The sequence below is a fragment of the Callorhinus ursinus genome, unplaced genomic scaffold (genome assembly GCF_003265705.2).
Source record: "Callorhinus ursinus isolate GAN/ISIS: 27379988/994484 unplaced genomic scaffold, GSC_fseal_2.0 scaffold5, whole genome shotgun sequence".
Taxonomy (NCBI): Eukaryota; Metazoa; Chordata; class Mammalia; order Carnivora; family Otariidae; genus Callorhinus; species Callorhinus ursinus.
In genome coordinates, this window is record NW_027397067.1 from 3,309,542 (window position 1) to 3,333,639 (window position 24,098).

At 35.4% G+C, this 24,098-nt stretch overlaps 1 protein-coding gene across 2 annotated transcripts in view; it reads left to right on the top strand.

The window, feature by feature from the left end:
* The window catches only part of SNTG1 (syntrophin gamma 1), a 957,083-nt gene that overhangs the window by 281,689 nt on the left and 651,296 nt on the right, over positions 1-24,098 (top strand). For both annotated transcript variants that reach the window (XM_025871422.2, XM_073892760.1), the window contains exon 2: positions 15,981-16,055. The gene's annotated coding sequence lies outside the window, so the exon portion shown is untranslated. The remainder of the gene's footprint in view (positions 1-15,980; positions 16,056-24,098) is intronic.

Sequence of the window (24,098 nt, forward strand, 5' to 3'; positions counted from 1 at the left end):
TCAAAAATATAATTTCTCAGAAGTATGGGTTCCCCTATTTTTGCAAATTTCCTATAGAAAAATTAAGTATTAAAAATTTCTTCTCAGGGGTTTACTTAACTTTCAAAATGTTGCTACATATGTGCTTTAATAATAGCAGACTATTGTAGTTGTAGTTTAAAATTCAGAAGTGCAAAATGACAAAATTAAGAATTCAAAACTATTACTTATATTGAATCTTACCTTTTCAAGATTACTGTATATTTACAACTGTATCCTTTAGCACTACAAATTATTGAACTGAAAGATATAAATTTGTGCGTTTGTTCTACCTTTTGTGTTTGCTTTTTCTATTTTCCTTTTCCCCCCATCTTAATGTTCTTCCTGATCTCAAAGACCTTGATACAAAGAGACTCTTCTTTGAGCTTATATCACCATGGGTTGGCTGAATATACTTAAAATGTGGTCATAAAGTAAAAATTAACAGGAAATTACCTTTTCCTTTTTATATACAAGCTTAAAATTTTTAAGGAGAATAAAATATTACTCTGCTGCTATTCAGATGCTTTACCATGGTTGATGTGACATGATGAACAATTATGAAGAACTTTGCACATGAACATGTTCTGTTCCAGTATCAAATTCTGAAAGCGATTATTTTTTACTAGAGAATACATAATTCTGAAATGACAAGCATGAATAGTAGATGACACAGCAAATCCCATTAACTGGTACTTGTCAGATTAAAGCCGTAACTATGAGACATTCTCTCTGAAATGGTAGTTTAGTTCTGAAAAGTCAAAAGATACTTAAAAGCAGATAGGTTTTTAAGTAAACTACAAATAGACACACTTTAAATCACTAGGGGATTTTTGGTTGCAATTCTCTTTGGTGCATTTAACATATCACATATCATATAAATTTCATTTATTTATTCATTTTCTGTGTTCTTTCTCTGCTGCCTTCACAGACTCTAGACCAGTACTGGGTTCTTAGTAGGCACTCAAATATTTGGTGATGTATAAAGAGAAATAGTCTTATGAAATATATAACCTTATACCAGCAGTTGGAAATAGTATGTGTTTCAGGCATCTTAAAAAGTATGGCTATATATCAGAGGACAAACTTTGTCCTTGTGAATATTTCTCTGGCATTCTGGTCAAAGAATGAGTCATTCCTTATTTACAGGTTTTTAAATTTGACTTTAGCTTATTTCATGTGTGTCATGAATTAAGAAAATAACCAAATAACCCAAATCCATAGAAACTAAGCTTTCTTTTACTACCTAAGGAAAAAAATTTTTTTTCCTCATTTTTAAGAACTGCTTGAACTTTCAGTCAGATGTTTTTAATCTTTAGAATAGAATAGAGAGTTGCATTCTGCACTGATGAACTTCACAAAAATAGCTTTGTTTACTGAAAGAAGTACAAATGGCTTAATACCACTCTATTTAATTAAGTGAAGTCAATTTAATGTAGAGATTAGTCTTCATTCCCAACCAGGGATTCCCATTCACTTTGCTCTAGAAAATTCTCTACTTGGAAAGATAAACATTCTATATCACAGTACAGTCAGTGATAGGAATGATACATTAGCAAACCGATGTATGTATATATTGAAAACATTTTGCAGCCTAGTCATTTATTCAAAGCAAAAACCAAGAAAAGAATGCTAGTCAAAATGCAATCCAAAAGTCTTTCTGTGCCGTATTATTGATGTTTTTCTCTTGTGTCTCATTCTTGTACTCATCTCTAGATGTGTAGAGTCTCTTACACTGAAAAGTGTACAATTGACTTAGTATTGCTTAATTTAACTACGTGAAGTAATTAAACTTATATGATAGTTTTCATGCCCAGCCAGGCACACCTGTCCACCAATCCCTAAGCATGGTATGTCACCCATTTAATTAAGTCCTCTTTGAATGATTTCATCAACAGTTACAGAAGTAACTCTCGCTATGCAGGTGCTGTGCATGTTTGTTATATTTATGTCTAAATATTATTTTCCTTGGGGTGATCCTAAATAGCACTGCATTTTTATATTTGGTTTCTGCTTATTTGATGTTAGGATGTAGAAATGCAGTTTAATTTCATATTTTGACCTTGTATCCTGTAACTTCACTAATTATTAGTAATAGATTTTTTGATAAATTATTTTGGATTTCCTGCACAGACAATTATATAGTCTGTAAATAGAGACAGTTTTACTTCTCCCTCTCCAATATTTAGACTGGTTAGAATTTAAAATACCATGTTAAAGAAAAAAAGAAAGAAAGAAACTGCTATGTTTAATGGGGTTGTGACAGCAGGCGTTATTGTCTTCTCAATATTAGAGGGAAACCTTCTGTCTTTTCACCATTAAGTCTGATGTTAGCTGTGGTTTTGGGCTTTTGTTATTTTTTTTTTAAGATTGATTGATTGATTGATTGATTGATTTTTGAGAGAGAGAGTGTGAGAGAGAGCACGAGCCCGGGAGGGGCAGAGGGAGAAGCACACTCCCCGCTTAGCAGGGAGCCCCACTAGGGGGCTCCAACCCAGGACCCTGGGATCATGACCTGAGCCAAAGGCAGACACTTAACTGACTGAGCCACCCAGGTACCCCTGGGTTTTGTTATTGTTGTTGTTAGGAGTCTTTTTATTTGTTTTTGCAGCATGTCTGTTGAATTTTATCAAATTATTCTTCATCTATTAATGTGATCATGTGATTGTCCCTCGTTATCCTGTGGAAACAGTGGATAAAACTGACTGACTTTCAAATATTGAACCAGCTTTGTATACCTGGAACCAAACCCACCTGGACTTTTGGTGGGTCATATAATTATTTTTATACATTGTTTGATTTGGTTTTCTAATTTATTTTTGAGGTTTTTTTTTTACTTCTAAGTATATAAGAGAGCTACTGTTCTCTAGTATTCTTTTTTGTTTGTGTTGTACTTGTCTGGTTTGGGCATCATTTAATAGTAGATTCATGAAATGAGTTCAAAAATGCTCCCTTCCTCTTGTAGTTTTGGGAAAAGGTTATATAAAATGGTTTAAATTCCTCTTTGAATATTTGGCAAAACTCTCCAGTAATCATCTTAGGATAGAGATTACTTTTCAGAAGATTTTAATTGCAAATATAAATTATTTAATCATATTAGACCATTTGGTTTATTTTTTTTCCAAGTTTGGTTGTTTGTTGTCTTCAGGAAACTAATCCATTTCTTAGTGAATTCAAAGAAGAAAGTTTTTCATAGTATTCCCTTATTTCAATGACTGCAGGGGCTTTTTTGATATTCTCTATTTTATTCCATGCATCTGAGATGTGTGTTTTCAGTGTTTTTATCTCTGTCACTCTTGCTAAAGACTTAACATTATTGTTTATTTTTTTTCTAAAAACCAGATTTTACCTTGCTAATTTTTGCTAAAGTTACTCTTTTCAATTTCATTGACCTGCATTCTTATCTTTACCTTCTTTTTGCTTACTTTAGATTTATTTTGTTCCCTTTCTAGTTTCTTGAGTTAGGAACTTAGATTATTGATTTGAGATATTCAGTCTTTCCTAATGTAAGCATAGTGCTATAAATTTCACTCTCAGAACTGTTTTGTGTGTATGCAATAACTTTTGATGTTGTATTTTCTTTTTTTTTAAGATTTTATTTATTTATTTGAGAGAGAGAATGAGATAGAGAGCATGAGAGGGGGGAGGGTCAGAGGGAGAAGCAGACTCCCCGCTGAGCGGAGAGCCCGAAGTGGGACTCGATCCCGGGACTCCAAGATCATGACCTGAGCTGAAGGCAGCCGCTTAACCAACTGAGCCACCCAGGCGCCCCAGTTTTGATGTTGTATTTTCATTTTCATTCAGTTTAGTGTATCTTTTAATTTCCTTTGAGACTTTCTCTTCGAACCATGGAATATTTACAATTTTGTTGTTTAATTTCTACATCTTTGAAGATTTTTCTCGCCATTAAATTTGTTAATGTTTGTTTTATATAATCCAGTATATGATCTATGTTGTTGATTGTTCCACAGACACATGAAAAGAATATATATTCTAATTTTGCTAGGTGGAATGCTCTATAAAATCCATTAGATCCTTTTGGTTGATGGTACTGTTAATTTCTATATCTTTGCTGATTTTTTTAGCCAATATAAACTGTTGAGACTGGGGTGCTTAAGTCCTCAACCAAAACCATGCATTTGTCTATTTCTTCTTTCAGTTCTCTTGGCTTTTGTTTTATGTATTTTCAAGTGTTGTTTAAAGAATAAAAATTTAGGGTTGCTATATATTCTTGGTCAATTAATTTTTTTTTAAGATTTATTTATTTATTTGAGAGAGAGAGAGAGAGAACACGCCAGTGCCGGGGGAGGGGCAGAGGGAGAGTGAGAATCCCAAGCTGTCTCCCCGCTGAGCACAGAGCCAAGAGCTGAGCCAGGACTCCATCCCAGGACCCTGAGATCACAATCTGAGCTGAAATCAAGAGTTGGCTGCTTAACCAACTGAGTCACCGGGTGTCCTTTGGTCAACTAATGTTTTTATTATTATATAGTGTTGCCTTTTCTCCCTGGGATTTTTTTTTTTTTTTTAGAATTTATTTATTTATTTGACAGAGAGAGATTGAGCATGAACACAGGCAGGGGGTGTGGGAGAGGGAGAAGCAGCCTCTCGGCTGAGCAGGGAGCCTGATGTGCAGCTTGATCCCAGGACCCTGAGATCATGATCTGAGCCAAAGGCAGCCACGTAACTGAGTGAGCCACCCAGGTGCCTCTGTCTCTGGTAATTTTTTTGCCCTAAAGTCTAATTCATCTGATATTAATATACCCACTCCTGCTTACTTTGATTAATATTTGAATTTTATGTTATTCCCATCCTCTTATCATATATCATTATGTTTGAACTGAGTTTCTTTTGGACAATTTATAGATGGGTTAGGATTTTTAATCCATCAAACAATTTCTTTTAATTGGAATATTTTTTTAAAGATTTTATTTGTTTATTTGACAGAGAGAGACACAGTGAGAGAGGGAACACAAGCAAGGGGAATGGGAGAGGGAGAAGCAGGCTTCCTGCTGAGCAGGGAGCCTGACGTGGGGCTCAATCCCACGCCCTGGGATCATGACCTAAGCCAAAGGCAGACGCTTAATGACTGAGCCACTCAGGCACCCCTAATTGGAATATTTTGATCAGCTCCACTCATAAAATTAATTGACATGTTAGAGCTGAAGTCTGCCATTTTATTATTTGTTTTATTATGTTCTTCCTGTTTCTCATTTCTGTTTTTTTTTTAATTTCCCTCTGATTAGTTACTTGAACAGTTTTAGAATTCCATTTTGAGGGGCGCCTGTGTGACACAGTTGGTTAAGCAGGTGACTCTTGCTTTGGGATTGGGCCCCATGGGGTGGCTCCATGCTCAGAGGGGAGTCTGTTTGAGGATTCTAACTCCCTCCCCCTTCGTCCCTCCCCTGACACATGCTCTCTCAAATAAATAAATAAATCTTTTAAAAGAAAAGAATTCAATTTTTTGATTCAATTTTGATTTATTTATGTGTTTGAATACATTGCTATTTGAAGTTTCCTTGGTAGTTGTTCTAGTATTACAATATACATATGCAACTAATCACAGACTACCGGTATCAACATTTATCACTTCAAGCAAAGTATCAAAACTTTATTGTCTTTTTATAAAACTGAAAATCTATACTCATTTAACAATTTCTCATTCTTCCCCTGCCCCAGACTCTGGCTACCACTCATCTACTTTCTGTCTCTGTGATTTCGACAACTCTAAGTACTTCATATAAGCGAAATAATACGGTATTTATATTTTTGTGACTGACTTATTTCATTTAGCGTATGTCTTCAAGGTTCGTCAAAGCTGTAGCATATTTCAAAATTGTCTTCCTTTTTAAGGATGAATAATACTCCATTGTGTGTATATACTACATTTTTATACACAATCATTTACTGATGGACATTTAGAATTCCTCCGTGTTTTAGCTATACTGAATAATACTGCTGTGATCATGAATGTACAAATAAATCTTTGAGATTGTTTTTTTCCCATTTCTTTTTGTTATATCCCTAGAAGTGGAACTGCTGGGTCATATAGTAATTCTATCTTCGATTATTTGTAGAATTTCCATACTGTTTTGCATAGCAGCTGTACCTACCATTTTACATTCATACCAACAATGCATAGATATTCCAATTGCTCCACATCCTCACCAACAACTGTTATTTTCTGTTTTGTTTTTTTTTTCTTTAACATCAGTCACCCTAACAGGTGAGAGGTTGTATCTCATTGTAGTTTTGATTTGCATTCCCCCGGTTAATGACGTTGAGTATCTTTCCATGGACTTATTATTCATTTGTGTATCTTCTTTGGAGAAATGTATTTTCAATCTTTTTGCCCATTTTTCAATCAGGTTGTCTGTTTATTTGTTGTTTTAATTCTTGTATTCTGGATATTAATCCCTTATCAGAAAAATGATTTGCAAATACTTTCTCTCATTCTCTGGGTAACCTTTTTACTCTCTTGATATTGTCGTTTGGTGAACAAAATATTTAATTTTAATGAAGTTCAATTTGCCTATTTTGTTTCTTTGCTAACTATGCATTTAGAGTCATATGCAAGAAATCATTGCAAAATCCAGAGTTGTGAAGCTTTTGCTTAATGTTTTCTTCTAAGAATTTTATACTTTGAGGTCTTATATTTGGGTCTTTGATCCATTTTGAGATGTTTGTTTATGGTATTAGGAGAGGATCCAGTTTCATGCTTTTGCATGTGAATATCCAGTTTTTTCAACAGCATTTGTTGTCAAGACTGTTTCCCCATTGAATAATCTTGCCACTTTGTCAAAAATCATTTGACCATGCCTGTGTGTTTTTTTTTCTTTTTCTTAGCTGATCTTCCTACTCAATTCCATTGGCTTATAGGTCCATCTGCCTTTTTGCCAGCACCACATTGATTGTTTTAGTTGCTAAAGTTTTGTAGTTAAATTTTGAAATCAGGACGTGTGTGAGTCTCTCAGCTTTGTTCTTTTTTTCAAGATTTTTTGACTATTTGGGATACCGTGAGATTCCATATGAATTTTAATATGTAATTTTTTATTTTTGCAAAAGAATACCATTGGATATTTTGATAGGGATTGCACTGAATCTTTAGGTGATGATCAGTGGTATTGACATCTTATCAATATTAAGTCTTCCAATTCATAAACATGGGATGGGTTTCTGTGTAATTAATTTTTTTCAGCGTTTTATAATTTTCATCATACAAGTCTTTAATTTCATGCTTAAGTTAATTTCTAAGTATTTTGTTATTTTTGATGTTATTGTAAGTGGAATTGCTTTTGTAATTTCCTATTCAGATTGTTCATTGTTAGTGTATAGAAACGCAACTTATTTTTATCTTTTTCTTTTGTATCCTGCTAATTTGCTGAATTGATTTATTAGTTGTAACAATATTTTTGTGTGTAGAAACTTTAGGGTTTTTACATACAAGATCATATCATCTGCAAACAGAATTAATTTTACTTCCTCCTTTCCAATTTAGATATCTTTATTTCTTTTACTTGCCAAATTTCTCTGGCTGGAACTTTCAGGACTATGTTGAATAGAATTGGTGAAAGCCATCACCTTTGCCTTGTTTCTGGTTGTACAGGAAAAGCTTTCAGTCTTTCAACACTGAGTATAAATTTTATGGGAATATATGGATTTAATTTTATTGAGAGATTTTCCTTCTATGTGAGCATGTTGAGTGCTTTTATCAAGAAAGAGTGTTGAATTTTGTTGAATGCTTTTTCTGTACCAGTTGAGATGATCATGTGGTTTTTACCCCCTTTATTCTGTTAATGTCCTGTATTACATCAACTGATTTTTACATGTTAAATCATCTTTGCATTCCACCAATAAATCCCACTTGGTCATGGTGTAAAAGTCTTGTAATATGCAGCTGAATTTGGTTTGCCAATATTTTGTTGAGGATTTTTAAATCATTGTTCATAAAGAAAGAAAAGAATAGAGGCAGGTAATGGCTGGGAGGAAGGCAAAAGTGTTGTGCTGTGGGCAGCGAAGATGACAGAAAACCCATCTCTGTAGGTGTTAAAGATTTCCGCACAGTGCTCACTCCTGTGAATGGGGGGCTGTGTCCTTTCTCATCTCCATTCAGGAAGGAGCCAAATATCATCCAAAGTGTGAGCAAGGTGGGCTGAGGTAATACTGCTTCTCCTGTTCTTGACTCTTTGGAATCATCGTCAGCAATGAAACTATGATGTATAGATTTAGGATTTCTAGGACATCCTTGTATCAAGTAGACTGTTTCTGGGGCAAACAAGTGATATTTGAAAATCAAGCAGTCTCATCATGCTTTTGTTTGTTTCTTTGGGAAAATACCTATAGGGAAATCAAATCCTACTGAGATATGTATTTCTCACAGGGTTGATGCTCCAAAATAAAACTTAAACCATAACTTGAAAAAAAATTTAAAAAAAAAATAAAGTAAGGGACTTATTTCTGTCATTTTCTTTTGTCCTTTATTTCCTACATTACATCTTTTCTGTTTAGTTGATATTTGGTAGTGAAATGTTTAAATTCTTATTTCCTTTTATGTATATTCTGTAGCTAATTTATTTATAGTTACCATGGGGCTCATATTTGACATTCTAAAACTATAACACTAATTTGAATTTATATTAACCTAACTTCAATAACTTACAAAAACTCTGCTCCTTTACACCTCTATCTGTATTGGTTGTGGGTGTTGATGTCACAAAATTACATCTTTATACATTCTATGCCCCCCAAAATAAACTAGTAATTCTTTTAAATGCATTAGTCTCTTAAATTAGGTAGGAAGCGAAATGTGGAGTTATAAACTAATGTTAAAATAATGCTAGCTTTTAGACTAATAATTTTTCATATTAATCTTTTAAATCATGTAGAAAAAAGGTAACATTATGAAGTAGTTAACTGTAATACTAGGTTTTTTTTTTTTTAATTGCCAGTGAATTGCCTTTCTTGAGAATTCTTTTTATAACTCCAGGTTACAATCTAATGTTCTTTCATTTCACCCAGCAGGATTCCCCTGAGCATTGCTTGCAGGGCAGGCCTAGTTGTAAGGAACTCCCTCAGCTTTTTTTTTTTTATTATTATTATGTTATGTTAATCACCATACATTACATCATTAGTTTTTGATGTAGTGTTCCATGATTCATTGTTTGCATATAATACCCAGTGCTCCATTCAGTATGTGCCCTCTTTAATACCCATCACCAGGCTAACCCATTCCCCCACCCCCTCCCCTCTAGAACCCTCAGTTTGTTTCTCAGAGTCCATAGTCTCTCATGGTTCGTCTCCCTCTCCGATTTCCCCCCCTTCATTTTTCACTTCCTGCTACCTTCTTCTTTTTTTTTTTTTTTAACATATAATGCATTATTTGTTTCAGAGGTACAGGTCTGTGATTCAACAGTCTTACACAATTCACGGTGCTCACCATAGCACATACCCTCCCCAATGTCTATCACCCAGCCACCCCATCCCTCCCACCCCCCACCACTCCAGCAACCCTCAGTTTGTTTCCTGAGATTAAGAGTTCCTCATATCAGTGAGGTTATATGATACATGTCTTTCTCTGATTGACTTATTTCGCTCAGCGTAATACCCTCCAGTTCCATCCACATTGCAAATGGCAAGATTCCATTCCTTTTGATGGCTGCATAATATTCCATTGTATATATATATACACCACATCTTCTTTATCCATTCATCTGTCGGTGGACATCTTGGCTCTTTCCATAGTTCCTCAGCTTTTTTTTTTTTTTAGAAGAATGTTTTAATTTCCCCCACACTGTTGAAGGGCAGTTTTGCCAGATATAAGGATCTTGGTTGACAGCTTTTTTTGTTTTTTTGTTTTGTTTTGTTTTTTGTTTGTTTTTCCAGTTAGTGCTTGTAATATATTGCCTACTGCTTCCTCGCTTTCAAAATTTCTGATGAGAAATCTGCTGATAATCTTATTGAGAATCAATTGTATATTATGTGCCAATTTTCTCTTGCTGCCTTCAGGATTTTCTCTCTGTCTTAGGCTTTTAATAATTTGACTCAAATGTGCCTTGGTGTGGGTCTCTTTGAGTTCATTTTGTTTGGAGTTCATTGAACATTTTAGATGGGTGTGTTAATGTTCATGAAATTTAAGACATTTCAGCAATTATTTCTTCAAATGTTCTCTTTGCTCCTTTCTCTCTGTCTTCACCTTTTGAAACTTCTACTGCATGCATGTTTGTTTTCTAGGTGATGTCCCATAAGGCCCCTAGGCTCTGTTCACTTTTCTTCAAACTTTTTTTTTCTTTCTGCACCTCAGACTCAATAATTTCCATAGCCTTATCTACAAGATTGCTGATTCTTTTTTTTTTTTGCCTGTTCAAACCTGCCTTTGAATTTATTATACTTTTCACTTCCAGATTTTTTTTTTGTTTCTTTTTAGGCTTTCTCCTTATTAATATTTTCATTTTGTTTATACATAAACTTCCTGACTTTATATTCTTCTTTAGTTCTTTGACCATCTCCAAATCAGTTATTTTAAAGTCTTTATCTAGTAGGTCTGCTAGTAGGTTATTTTTCAGAAACAGTTTCAGTTGATTCTTTTTTCTCTTTGAATGGGCCATACTTTCCAGATTTTTTGTGTGCTTTGTGTTTGTGTGTGTGTGTGTGCATGTTGTAAAACTGGACATTTGAGTCTAATAATATAACACTAGAAATCATATTGTCCTTCCCTGAGTTTTCTATTTTTAAAATAATTTTTGCTTAGCTTTTTTTTTTTTAATTCAACTTTTATAGGTGGTCATTGTGCCAAGTATTTGTATCAGATGTCAGCTTAAGTTCTTCTCAGGCTTTTTCTGAATCTGTGCTCTTTTATTGGACATATACAGCTGCTTTATAACTGTAACTGTATATACACTTGCATGTACATGTCCTGGCCTTTAAAGTCTGACTCCCAAAGGAGAAAAAGAGAAAATTAAGGTGGTGGTAAAGAGCACTTAATCCCCTCAGAAGTCACGTCTGCCAGGAGGGAAGTGGGGGGAGGTATGGCAACAATGGCCGCCTATCTCTTTGTCTGGACCTCTGTGATCAGAAGCAGCAATCAGTGATCAAAACATAGATTCCCAATACTTGGAGGACAGGGTCATTGTTTGCTCACTCTGGCTCCTGAAAGCTGTGTGCAGGCTGCTCTAGGAAATGTGCACAGCTGCCTGATGTTGGACTGGGAATGGAAGATGTGCAGCAGCTACTGTACTAAGAGCTAAAAGTAACTACAATTTATTGTCCAAGTTTTCCCCCTGGAAGTTTCAGGCCTTCAAACAGAGTCCAGAACTCCAAAATTACATTAGACATACCCTGCCAATGCAATTGTTGTTCAGGTGAAGAAACAGATTCCCTGTGCTTCCTATTCTGCCATCTTGCCAGAATCCTCTCCTTCCCCTTGCTTTTTTGAAAAGTATGTATGGTTAAACAATATGGCACTTAATTTTCTTCTGTTTTACCTTTATAAATATTGTATTATAACACATATCATTTTCAGATACTTAAATTTTCTTCATGTAACATTTTATTTCAAATACTTAAACAATGCTCCCTTTGTGACACTCTGTTAACACATGAAATAGCAGATGTCTCTTATACATTCATTTCACACTTTGAGGGACTAGCAAACTGTTTTCTAAATTGCTGCATTAATTCCAGGGGATAAGAAATGGATTTCTGTAGCTGCAATGAAGGACATTGACTATGACTTTTGATTTTTTGCAATAATTGTATACAGGTTTATTTTGTCATGACAGTGATAGAAACAAAAAACAGAAAGACACCCAATAACTCACAGACTAATGCCATTGTAGAAGTCTACAAAGGATATTCTCTGAATACAATAAGAAAGTTTATATATAATCATTGCTTAAGCAATTCAGTGTAAATGAGAGAAATATGAGATTCATGAAAGTATCTGTTAAATGTACAATTGCATGCATAATTTTTTCATTTCTGTGGTTGTATTCCTTAGTGTTTGGTGCATAACAAACTATCCAAAATTTTAGTAACTTGAAAAAATAAGTAGTTATTATTGCTTATGTGACTATGAGTCAGCTAAGAATCTCTAGTCTTGGCTCTTGCATGTTTCTGTGGTTGACTGTGAGTCAGATAAGCACTTTTGGTGACTTCTCAAATGTCCAGGGCCTCGGATGGGACAATTAGTCTCTCCTCTGTGTGAGCGCTCATCAGTCAGCAGGCTCTTCTGGGCTTGTTATTTCCACTGGAAAAGTTCTGAGAGAAAGTGGAAATATGCAAAGCTTTTTGAGCCCTGGTTCCAGTACTAACATATTTTTCATTTTGTGGAAACTACTGATCAAGCCCAGCATAGATTTAAGTGGTAAGGAACTAGACACTCTTATTGGGAGATGCTGTGGGCCAATTTGCAAAAGGTCTGAGTACAGGAAAGAGTTAAGAATTATGACCCTTTTTACAATCTCTGTCATGGTTTTGAAAGTTGTGATTTTTTTCCTGTCTCTATTATCCTAAGTTGACTGATAAATCAGCTCATTGCCTTGGCACAGTAATCTTATAAAATGTATTTTGAAATGCAAGCCAAGAAAACATCACTGTGTCATTTATTATGTTTCTGTAAATATTATGAAAATAATTAATTAATAATTATTTTGGCATTCTTGAAGCAAAACCCTAAAGTGTCATTAATTCCTACCCCCTGTATTGTGGAATGCTTGTTACTAGTCTGCAACATGAAGGTAAATCCTGACCCCTGTGTTTATAGCACACTGCAGTATGCATGCTTTTAACTACCCTTGGCAAGTTTAATTTGAGGTTGTCATTCTATTGCAACATACTTTATTTTGTAACAAAAGACTCATGTTTGGAGGACACAGAATGTCTTTTGTTAACTATAATAGGGTGCTGGAGTGAGTTTGGGCAAGAAGAAAGCTTACTGCAGTTCTGCTGACATCAGTTGTAGCAGAGCTTGATTTTTTTTGTTTTGTTTTGTTTTGTTTGTATCTTTTTGTAACATCAAAGCTGATAGAATTTTTCAAATAGTGACAAACATTCCATTTTAAAAGCTCTGACTTGTGAAATTCTTATTGTTCATAAAATGGAAAAAAAGTTGTTTTGAAAACACATCAAAATTTACTTTCCAGTTGAATAATGATGCTTTCTTTGTCTTACAAGTCTATGAAGAAACCCTATGTTGAAACCCAAGAAGGATTTGGATAATGTTGTGCCTCATTAAGTAATGATTGTTTAAAATGTCTATATAGATGAATAATGTTCCAAAACACTTTAGATCTCATTTATTTAATTTTCTTTCTTTAACTTTTCAACACTTATGCCTGAATTTGTTTTCTTCAGTGGTATTTGTGGTACAGTGTTTTCGGTGAATAACAATTAATGAAAATCCAGCATAGGGCATACAGTCAATATGAATATATCTGTATTAAATGACATACCTTGAATAACTGAAGTCAGGAATGTGTTTGTAAAGTCATGAGTATTCTCTTAAATTTCTCATTTAAAATTTTTCTATTCAATTACTAAATCAAAAAAATAGAGTTGGATTTCTGGTTCTAAAGAACCAGAAAACTGGAGTAGCATAAGTTTTGCCCATTTCTTACACAAGTACAGCTTAAGATCCTAGACATTACATATAAAACATGCATATTATGACCTGGAAAGGCAGAGATAGAAAGACAGACCAGTCAGTGAACTTAGAACCTGAGGAAAGACATGGTAACCAGGTCCCTAGAATTTTTTTTTTTGCCTTGTATTTCCCAATTGGCAGAAACTTTGAATCTTTCCCTTCTTGGATTTTCTTAAGCAATAAATTATTCTACTTACCTTCTTTAGGTATAGACTTAATAGCATTAACAAGTTCAGGGTTCTTTTTGTTTTTTAATTTTTATTTGGTTTCTTTGTTTCATTCGTGGTGTTACATTATGAAGTCTTTGTGGAGACACCAACTACTGTTTAAAAGTAAAACATCAACGGGTGGTTGTGGAATTGAAGCCGGTGAGTATGTGAACTAAAGACATAAACTGAGACATTTAGCCATCGGGTTTCCTTTTCCTTTTTCACTTGTACTTGGTACTGCTTGCCCCTGGGGATGTAAGTATTGCTTAGGGCAATACCTGTTCCCCTCTATAACCACAGAAACCAGGTGTGGAGCTGCCAGAGTGATGACAGCACATTGTTCTCTAAGCAGTGTTCCTACTCTTGCACCTCAATAGGGACCTGTGGAACAAGGACATGTTTCATTTGTTTGTTTTTACTTGGAGAGGTTTGATGTATATTTATTATTTCTGAAATAAAACCCATGGAATACATCTATAGGAAAAAAGAAATGCAGAAAATGGGATCAGGTTAAATAATTAGTTCATGGAAAACAACTAAAGAAACAACAAAAGCTTAAATTTTATGTACCTTGAGATACAATATTGAGAATTGTACTGCAATTGATATTATTCTCACTTAATGCATAATTCTGAATCATCAAATTTATGAATTAAAAAATAACCCTCATCACAGGCAGGGTTTCCCAAGGCTGCAGTCATGTGTCAGCTGGGCTATGTTCTGATCCTGAGCTCAGGGTCTTTTTCCAAATCCATATAAGTCATTGGCAGAATCCAGTGTTTTGTGTTTGTGGAACTGATTTCCCTATTTTTATGTTGCATCAGCCAGTGGCTGCTCTGAGCTCCTACTAGCAGCCTTCTGAAGGTCTTAGGTATATGGTCTTCCCCAACAAGGCAGTTTACTTCTTCAAAGGTGGAGAATCTTTCCCAGTTTGAATCTCTGACCCTTTGTAAGACCTCCCCTCCCTTGGCCAAATCTGGTCACCTTAAGATAATCTCCCTCAAATTGGTTGACTCAAAATTAACTGATTTTGCAAAATCCCTTTGTGTTTGTCATCTAATGGAAACCCATCACAGAAGTGAAATACATCATAGTCACAAGCTCAAACCACGATCATGACATCAGAGGGGAAGGGATAATACAGTGTATGTACCAGGGCATGGGAATCTAGGAGCCAGTCCAGAATTATTCCTACCATAGTCCAGAAGCTTATGTTCTAGTTTAGGGTTCTCAATATGACTAAGGTTCAGATTTCTCTGTGGAGCTTATTAAAAGTCATATATTATTAATCAATAATATAAGCCTCTGTATAGATCTGAATTGGATGTATCTGTTGAATCATATATATGTCTTTGATGAGCTATGCAAGCAATTTCTCTGCAGCCAGCTGTATGCCTCTGGAACTTCTCCTGATAATCACTGCTCTATTAAATATAATATTTCACTTGTTTATCATTTTAATAAAGTGTTAGAGCATTTTGAAAACTATGATTGAGTTCATGGGAGGACAAATAACATAAATGGGATCATTAAAAATGAAGTGGCAAAGGCAGAAACATCATTCTAGCCTTTGGAATTAGCAATGTGTTAACAGGCCTTGATGTATAGAGGCTAACCCTCTCTCCCTCAGTATAAAAGTGAGTTAATAACTATGTCTCATTAAAAATAATGGCATCAAATCAAAGACTATTCCTCACAGGGAGTGCTTTTAAATGATATCAATAATTTAAACTTGGAGTCTAATTCTAAAGGCTGTGGTATTGGCAGCTTATATCTAAATGCTGACTACTGACAGATACTATTTTGGGCAGATTACCAAATAGGCTTTTGTACTTTTTTTATAAGCCAATTTCCCCAAAATGTGTTCTGCAGAACTCAATCTTATGACATTAGCCATTTGGGAAATACTTATGATGTTATTTTTCCCCTTGGTGATTCACAAGGTTTTGAGTTACTCCTAGAAATTCACAAAGAAATATGTTAAAAATGTATATGATATAAACATAAATGGGTTGCATGTCTTCCTTATGGATAAAGTGAATAAATTTCAGTGTATAGATTTTATTGCCTCTATTTTGAATGCTCACAGGACTTTTACTTTTTCTTTCTGCATCTAGACTATTCCCCAGAATGTTGAGATTGCCAGAGAAGTGACCTCTGAAAAAGGAAAATATTGCTCTACCTAAATTCAGGTAAGACCATTACTTTTCAAAAAGTCATTGTGGGTAAATTAATGAAAAAAATATTCATTTTTCTACATTTCTATTACAAGTCGTTTTCTTCAATATTAAGCTTTATGAAGCCTCTTTCCTCTAGAACAATATAAGAATTTTTTTTTTTAATTTCCTGGTTTGGGGAGGGGAGCAACACTCCAAACACATGTTAATGTTCAATAGTTAGACTTCACTTAGACATAGCTTTCCACCATATTTATTTAAACAACTGTATTAAATTTATATTGTTCCTTTAATGAGCATCATTCAGAGGAAAGAGCAATATAAATTAGTTTTTCTGAAGCTTACTTTATTAGGTGAGGGGTTCATGACTCCTGATCAAGGTGAGAACTGGTGTCACACGCTTTTGTGACACACATTCTGCAGTCCTGGAGAAAGGGTAAATATGTGCCCATACAAGGGGGGACCTTGGCTAAGTGTTCTAAAATGCTTCACAGCATGCCTAGGGAACGATCACATTCTCCGTTGTTTATTCAAAACAAAGGATGAGAACAGGTAATGAAAATTAGTAAAGTAAATTGAATATGCCTTCAGAAAAGGAGCTTGAATCAGTAGAGGCAAAGCAGGTGCAAAATGAGTAGAAGTCTCTGACTTTGGCTCTAGGACAAATATTACTTTTGGAAGGACTCATACTCTATTTACTAGGAAAAGCAGAATCTGGTCACTAAAGTCTAGGATTGAAGTTACTAAATCTACTTTCCTAATAAATTTTCACAGTATTTTTGAGTTCTTATTTCCTGTCATGCAAGGACTTATATTATGGTTTTAGTGAGACTCATGAAACTCATTGTCATCTATTATGTTTAAAGGAACATTAACACTTAAAAGTGTGTTGTGTATGTATTGTTGTATTAAATTATATTTAAATGCAATATTAAAATGTCAGGAATTCTTGAGTATATATCTGTGTTTTATGAAAATCATAGAGTTCTGGGAGTAAATGCATCCACACAGATGGCCTATTAGCGGATTTCCCAGACTGTGTTCTCGGGGAGTATGGCGAAGTTCAGAGTCACTTAAGATAATAAACAACTAGATCTGAAGTTGTTCTGGTTACTCAATATTCTAAAGTATTTAATAATAAATATTTAGAACAGAACCCACATAATGCCATATTAATCACAATAGCACCCAGATAGAGACAGATTACTAATAGATTCAGTCTTCCTTCCTCCCTGAATCCTGATCACTAACCACCTGAATGCAGGTAGTTTTTGGCCTCATGTTAAAACACAAATCATTCTCATCATTTGGATAAACCTAGAAAATTCTAAAGCACATTTTCCAAGGAATCAAAAGGAACACATCCCAGTGCATCAGAAAATTATATCCAAGGTTTTCAAATTATTTTTTATCACTAGACTGTTTTCATAGTTAGAACTTTTCTCTGAATAAAATATCAGAGAGAAGCCCAAAAGATAAAAGAGAGGGGTAAAAAAAAATATATTGAAACAAGAGTGGGTGTTCCAGAACTACTTGATTTCTTTACCTCTGCTTCTCCTTACCTCTGAATCCATTCCTCATTCCCCCAAACCCTACAGATCTGACAAACATTAATATTTCCTGGAAGCCTGTGATTCTTTGGCTTCTCAGTTCTTTGTTTTGAAGCCCATGTGGAAACATTAACTTAAACAGAGACAGAGAGCGAAACCTAGAAGTGGGAATTGCCAGAACTATGCTGTGCTAGCCAGAAATTGAAAAGTGATTGCTGTGCGAGAGAGATCATTTATTACCTACTTAGGTTTCCCAGTGTCAGGTGTTGCCCTGTACATGTTCACTTCACCATTGTGCAAAGCTCCCTCTACATGATTTCAAAGTATCATACCCTGTAAATGCTGTTGGAAGCCCAAGAGAGGTACCTATAAATGAAAACAGGGAGAAAGGCAGTCATAAAGAGAGTAATGGAAATTCATTTGAGGGTAGCTATTATGTCACAACAAATAGTTAATATTTTATTTAAAAAAATCTCTAGATGCATTTCAAACATTTCTCTATATCTTAGGTATATATCTTTGCCTCCTATGTTTGTTTCTTTCTTTTAGTTTAACATACCTTATTGATAAGCAACATGTCTGAATTGATAATGCTTTTTTTTTGGAAGATTTTATTTATTTGAGAGAAAGGGGGTGGAGGGACCACGAGCCAGGGGGAGTGGCAGGCAGAGGGAGAAGCACACTTCCCATTGAGCAGGCAGCAGGACTTGAGGCCTTGATCCCAGGACCCTGGGATCATGACCTGAGCTGAAGGCAGATGCCCAACCAACTGAGCCCCCCAGCTGTCCCTGAATTGATACTGTTTTGAGACAGGTTGAATAAAGAAGAGAAATACTAAACATGGTCAAATAACACATAGCCTACCCACATTTCATATTTTCTGATACTTTGTACATATGAAATATTTCAAAACTACATGTCTCACCATATACTGTACTGGATTCCTTACAGTTTCTGACTTGACCTGTAGAATTTTACTTGTGCCTCCCATGTTTTATTCATGCTTATACTTGTCCACATTTAAAGTTAAACTGGCTTCATGTTTGAATGGAAAATAGCCCCATGAGCAAAAACAAACTGGATGTCCACTGGGTGAGCAGCTGTCCCCGCCTACTCACCTGTCCCTAATTTCTGTTGGCTCCCCTCTCTACTTGGCTAAAGGAATTTTCCTGGGCTTTTTCTTATTGTCAGAACAAGATTACTATAATATAAATACTTAATATTTGAATGTGTAGAATTTTTTTCTATTACTGCTTCTCCCTGGTTTGAGGATGTTTGAGGCATCTGACATTGTACTTTGATTGGTCTTCCTGTGGTCTGTTCCTTTTTGTTACACACTGCATCTGCTACTGGGGTGCAACTTCTATAGGCCCATTTGCCACTAGGATTGTTATTCAAATTCCCAGGCCTTTCAGGCATGTTTGTGATTTCAGTCATTGATTTCAATGGTAAAACATCTCTATTTTTGGTTTTGTTGGCTCTGTTGTCTGTCCTGGGTAAAGGAACACAATTATCAAACCCGAAGAAGGTTAGCCTTGAGCACAAAATTGGCTTTATATTCTAAGCAACTTTCTTAATGTTTTCTGACTGAGCCCCACTCCCCATCTACCTTGTTTACAGCAATTTGACTGAAGACGTTGCCTGTGGGAGGTATAGCTCCTGGTCATGGTGCAAAGAGCAATGCTGTTCCCTGCTGAATTGTTTTGGTTTTTGCTTATTTTCTGTTTCTCTTTGTGACCCTGGGATCTACCATCATGCCAATGTGAATAGGGTCCCAATAAATATTTATTTTATTTTATTTTATTTTATTATGTTAATCACCACACATGCATCATTAGTTTGTGATGTAGTGTTCCATGATTCATTGTTTGCATATAACACCCAGTGTTCCATTCAATATGTGCCCTCTTTAATACCCATCACCAATAAATATTTCAAAAAAAATAATAGATTGATGAAAATAATTTTGGAGCTGCATTCTGTGCATTTTATGTATTCATTTTACAGAGAGAGTGTGCACAAATGGGGGGAGGGACAGGGGGAGAGAAAGAGAGAAAAACTCAAGCAGACTCCTTGTTGAGCACAAAGCCCACTGCAGAGTTCAATCTTATGACCCTGAGATCATGACCTGAGCCAAAATCAAGAGTTGGTCACTGAACCGACTGAGCCACCCAGATGCCTCTGAATTTTATGCGTTGTAGACATTCATTTATGTAGCCAGTCTTTTTTCAACTATGAGAGAATGTCTACAATGCGTGTATATATATTCCTCTAATTACTCTCCTTTCTATTTCCTACCTAGTATGTGTAGATTTCTGGTAGCTCTTGGTATTGCTTTCCATAATGGACCAATTAATGTAGGTTGCTGTAATCTTGATAATTCCATTCCGTCTCCCTCTATTCTGGAAAATTCAACGAAGAGAAGATTGGATAATTCTGGCTGGTTGAAGACTATTGGCAGCCTCTCAGGGCTCAAAGTATATTCATGTATCTGTGTCTGGCTGTGAAGAAGATTCACAGAATCCTTAGGGTACTGTCAGATACCTTTGGTGATAAAGGAAACAACAAAAAGTTCTAAAGAAATCTCATAAATTATCACTTAAATGTTGGGCACTGTGTCAAAGCTGCAGAGCCGAATTGGAGAAATCCTGGAGTATGGCAACTAAAATGAGGGAGGGATACAATGCCCTCTTGGGAGAATGGACCTAGTTGATGCACTGTCTGCTTCCTCTCAGTCCCGCCCAGTTTTCCAACTTTAGCTGCTTTCATTGCTTTTAGGCTGGAATATTCCTGGGGATCACTCATACCATTCCCATGCATATAAAGCCTCTGTTGCGGTCAGTACCTTATTTCCTGCCATCCCTGACAGTGTCTCCTGATGCTGCACATAAGCACCTGTCTTTAGCATAGCCTTTTTTTTCCCCCCACAGAGGTAGAGCTGTAGCAGTTAGAGGGCCTGATTCAACCCAGCTGGACCCATGGAGTCTCTGGTTTCTTAGACTCTGCTCAGAGATACTGGTTGTGCCAAGCAGAAGTACAAGGGATTACAGGTTCACTAAGCAAACTTTGATCAATGAAACAGGATCAGGGATGACTTTGTGGGAGGGAGAAGTATGCACTGAGAGGACCCTGCACACAGAGGAGACCCACATTTCATTTGCTTTGCATTAAGTTTCATTCTTTGTGTGCTGAAGTTCTATAGGTTTTTTCAAAAATACAGTGTCATGTACCTATTAGAATATCATGCAGAGGAGTTTCAGCACTCAACAATATTCCCTGTGCTTGGCCTTTTTAGCCCTCCTCCCTTCCTTCTAAACTCCTGGAAACTGCTTTTTGTTTTGTTTTGTTTTTAATCATCTCTATAATTTTGCCTTTTCCCAAATGTCATGTAACAGGAATCATACAGTGTGTAGCCTTTTCAGCTTGGCTTCTTTCACTTAACAATATGCATTTAAGAGTCATTATATTTTTTTTGTGGTTTCTTTGGTACTTTCTTTTTATCTGAATAATATACCATTCCGTAGAGGTACCACAGTTTGTTTATTCACTTACCTACTGAAGGAAATTATGAAGAAAGCCTCTATAAATCTTCCTGTGAAGGTTTAATATGTTCTTGAATCAATTGGCTGAATATCTAGTAATGCAACTGCTGTATCACACGGTAAGAATATAGATAGTCTTGTAAAAACCTATAAAACTCTTACCATTTTGCATTCCTGCCAGCAATGAAGGAGAGCTCCTGTTGCTCCACACCCTTGCCAGCAAATGGTATTGTGAGTTTTAAAATTTTTTTTTAAATATTTAACTTTTATAGTATCTTTTTTAAAATTAGTAACCAAGGCATTAACATACTTTAAAAATATACTCTTATAGTAAGTAGAGACATTTTTTTTCCAAAACAAGAAAGTTTGTTCACACAATATCAAGCAGATATACGTCATGAATGGTATTTAGTGGGGGACATAGACATTAAAGAATTAATAACAAAAATAAAGTAGTTATAAATTCAAAATGAATTAAAGACCTATATGTGAGACTTGAAACCCTAAAAATCCTAGAGGAGAACACGGGCAGTAACCTCTTTGACATTGGCCGTAGCAACTTCTTTCTAGGTATGTCTCCTGAGGTAAGGGAAACAAAAGCAAAAATAAACCATTGGGAACTCATTAAATTAAAAAGTTCTGCACAGTGAGGGAAGCAGTCAACAAAAGTAAAAGGCAGCCTATGGAATGGGAGAGGATATTTGCAAATGACATACCTGATAAAGGGTTAGTATCCAAAATACATAAAGAACTTATAAAACTCAACACTCAAAAAACCAAATAATCCAAATGAAAAATAGACAGAAGAACAGACATTTACCAAAGAAGACATACAGGTGACCAACAGACACATGAGAAGATGTTCAACATCACTGATCATCAGGGAAATACAAATCAAAACTACAATGAGATATTTCCTCACACGTGTCAGAGTGGCTAAAATCAACAACACAAAAAACAAGAGGTGTTGGCAAGGATGTGAAAGGGGAAACCCTCCTACACTGATGTTTGGAATGCAAGCTGGTGCAGCCACTCTGGAAAATAGTATGGAGGTTCGTCAAAAAGTTAAAAATAGAACTACCCTATGACCTAGCAATTGCACTACCAGGTATTTACCCAAAGAATACAAAAATACTAATTCAAAGGGATACAGGCACTCCAATGTTTATAGCAGCATTATCTATAATAGCCAAAGTATGGAAACACCACAAGTGTCCATCCACTGACTAATGGGTAAAGAGGAAATGGTATACATATACACATATAATAGGATATACTCAGCCATAAAAATAATGAAATTTTGCCATTTGCAATGACATGGCTGGAGCTGGAGAGTATTATGCTAAAGGAAATAAGTCAGAGAGAGAAAAATACCATGTGATTTCACTCAAATGTGTAATTTGAACAAATGAGTAAAGGGAAAGTGAAGTGGAGGCAAACCAATAAACAGACTCTTTTTTTTTTTTAATGTTATGTTAGTCACCATACAGTACATCATTAGTTTTTGATGTGGTATACCATGAGAAACAGACTCTTAATGTTAGAGAGCAAACTGATGGTTACCAGAGGGAAGGTGTGTTGGGGGATGGGTTAAATAGGATTAAGGAGGGCACTTGTGATGAGCAGTGGCTGTTGTATTCAAGTGTTGAATTACTAAATCATACAGCCGAAACTAATAATATACTGTATGTTAATTAACTGGAATGTAAATAAAAACTTAAAAAAAGAAATGAAAAAATAATAAATCTATGTATCTTAAACAGAAAAAAAGGTAGTTATAATTAGTTGGAAGTTCTATGAAGGAAAGACTATGCCAAATGAGATTTCTTCTTCTTTCCCTTCCCCTTCTTGCCTCTCCTCCCTCTTGTTTTCCTCCTCCTCCCTCTCCCCCTCCAGCCCCTCAACTGAGAACTGTAAAGACATTTTAGGGGGTTGCCTAACATTAAATTTTGGAATGAACAAATTGGAAAATGCAATTAAAAACAACACAAATTAATGCATAAATGAACAGATACAATATGAAGCCTCTTCATCAACTCATAGCATATATACCTAGTCAGTACTTACTCAAAAACTTCCTCCACCTCTCAGAGAAATTTAGTCATATGATTGGAAATTTCTTACTCTTGAAATACCAGTTATTCATAACATCTTCAACCATCCGTTCTTCCTGTCTTTTCACCCATTTTCTGATGATTATTTTTGTTCTTCCTATCTTGATCTATTTTTGCTTTATTCTTAAATCTCATCTTTCTTCAATGCTGTTAACTCTGTATGTACTAATTCTTTACAGGAATGTCCTTTATTCTAGTAAAAGCCTTCTTATCATATAAGAACCAAACACAAATCCCACCACCTTCCACAAATTTTGCAGGCGCCCCAATCCTAATTAATTCTTATTTTTTTCCTATACATACATGATGACATTTTAGATTATTTTTGTCTGTTTTCCCTACCAAATTCTAAACTCCCAAAGAGAAAGGATTGGATTTACTCTATTACTAATACTTGTTCAACCCTACTCATTTCCTCCAGCCTGTCAGAACCAGGGGTCTCCAGTCTCTGTTGGTGGAAACTGCCCTGGGCATGATTTCCAATTAACTAACTCTGGCTCAGATTCCATGTCCCTATACATCTTCCAATCTCCAAACTCATTTTTCTATACCTTGCACCCCTCAGATACTGCATCTGGCTGTTTGGACTTGATCTTTGTGTTTGATTTTCCTAATGGACTTTAACATAAATGTGACCCCTGGTTCTTTTAATTATCTTGATGCAATTCCAGCCTTCTTGCCTTTGCACAAACTAAAGCTCCAGGAACAACCATTTGGCTAACATTTCATTTTCATTGTTCCTCCATAAATAGGCAGAGAGGGAGGCTCAGGAGAGTTCAGAAGGTGCTACTTGCACACTGTACATTCTCATTATTTTGTTAATCGAATTGAGTTTAACTGGTATTTACAACA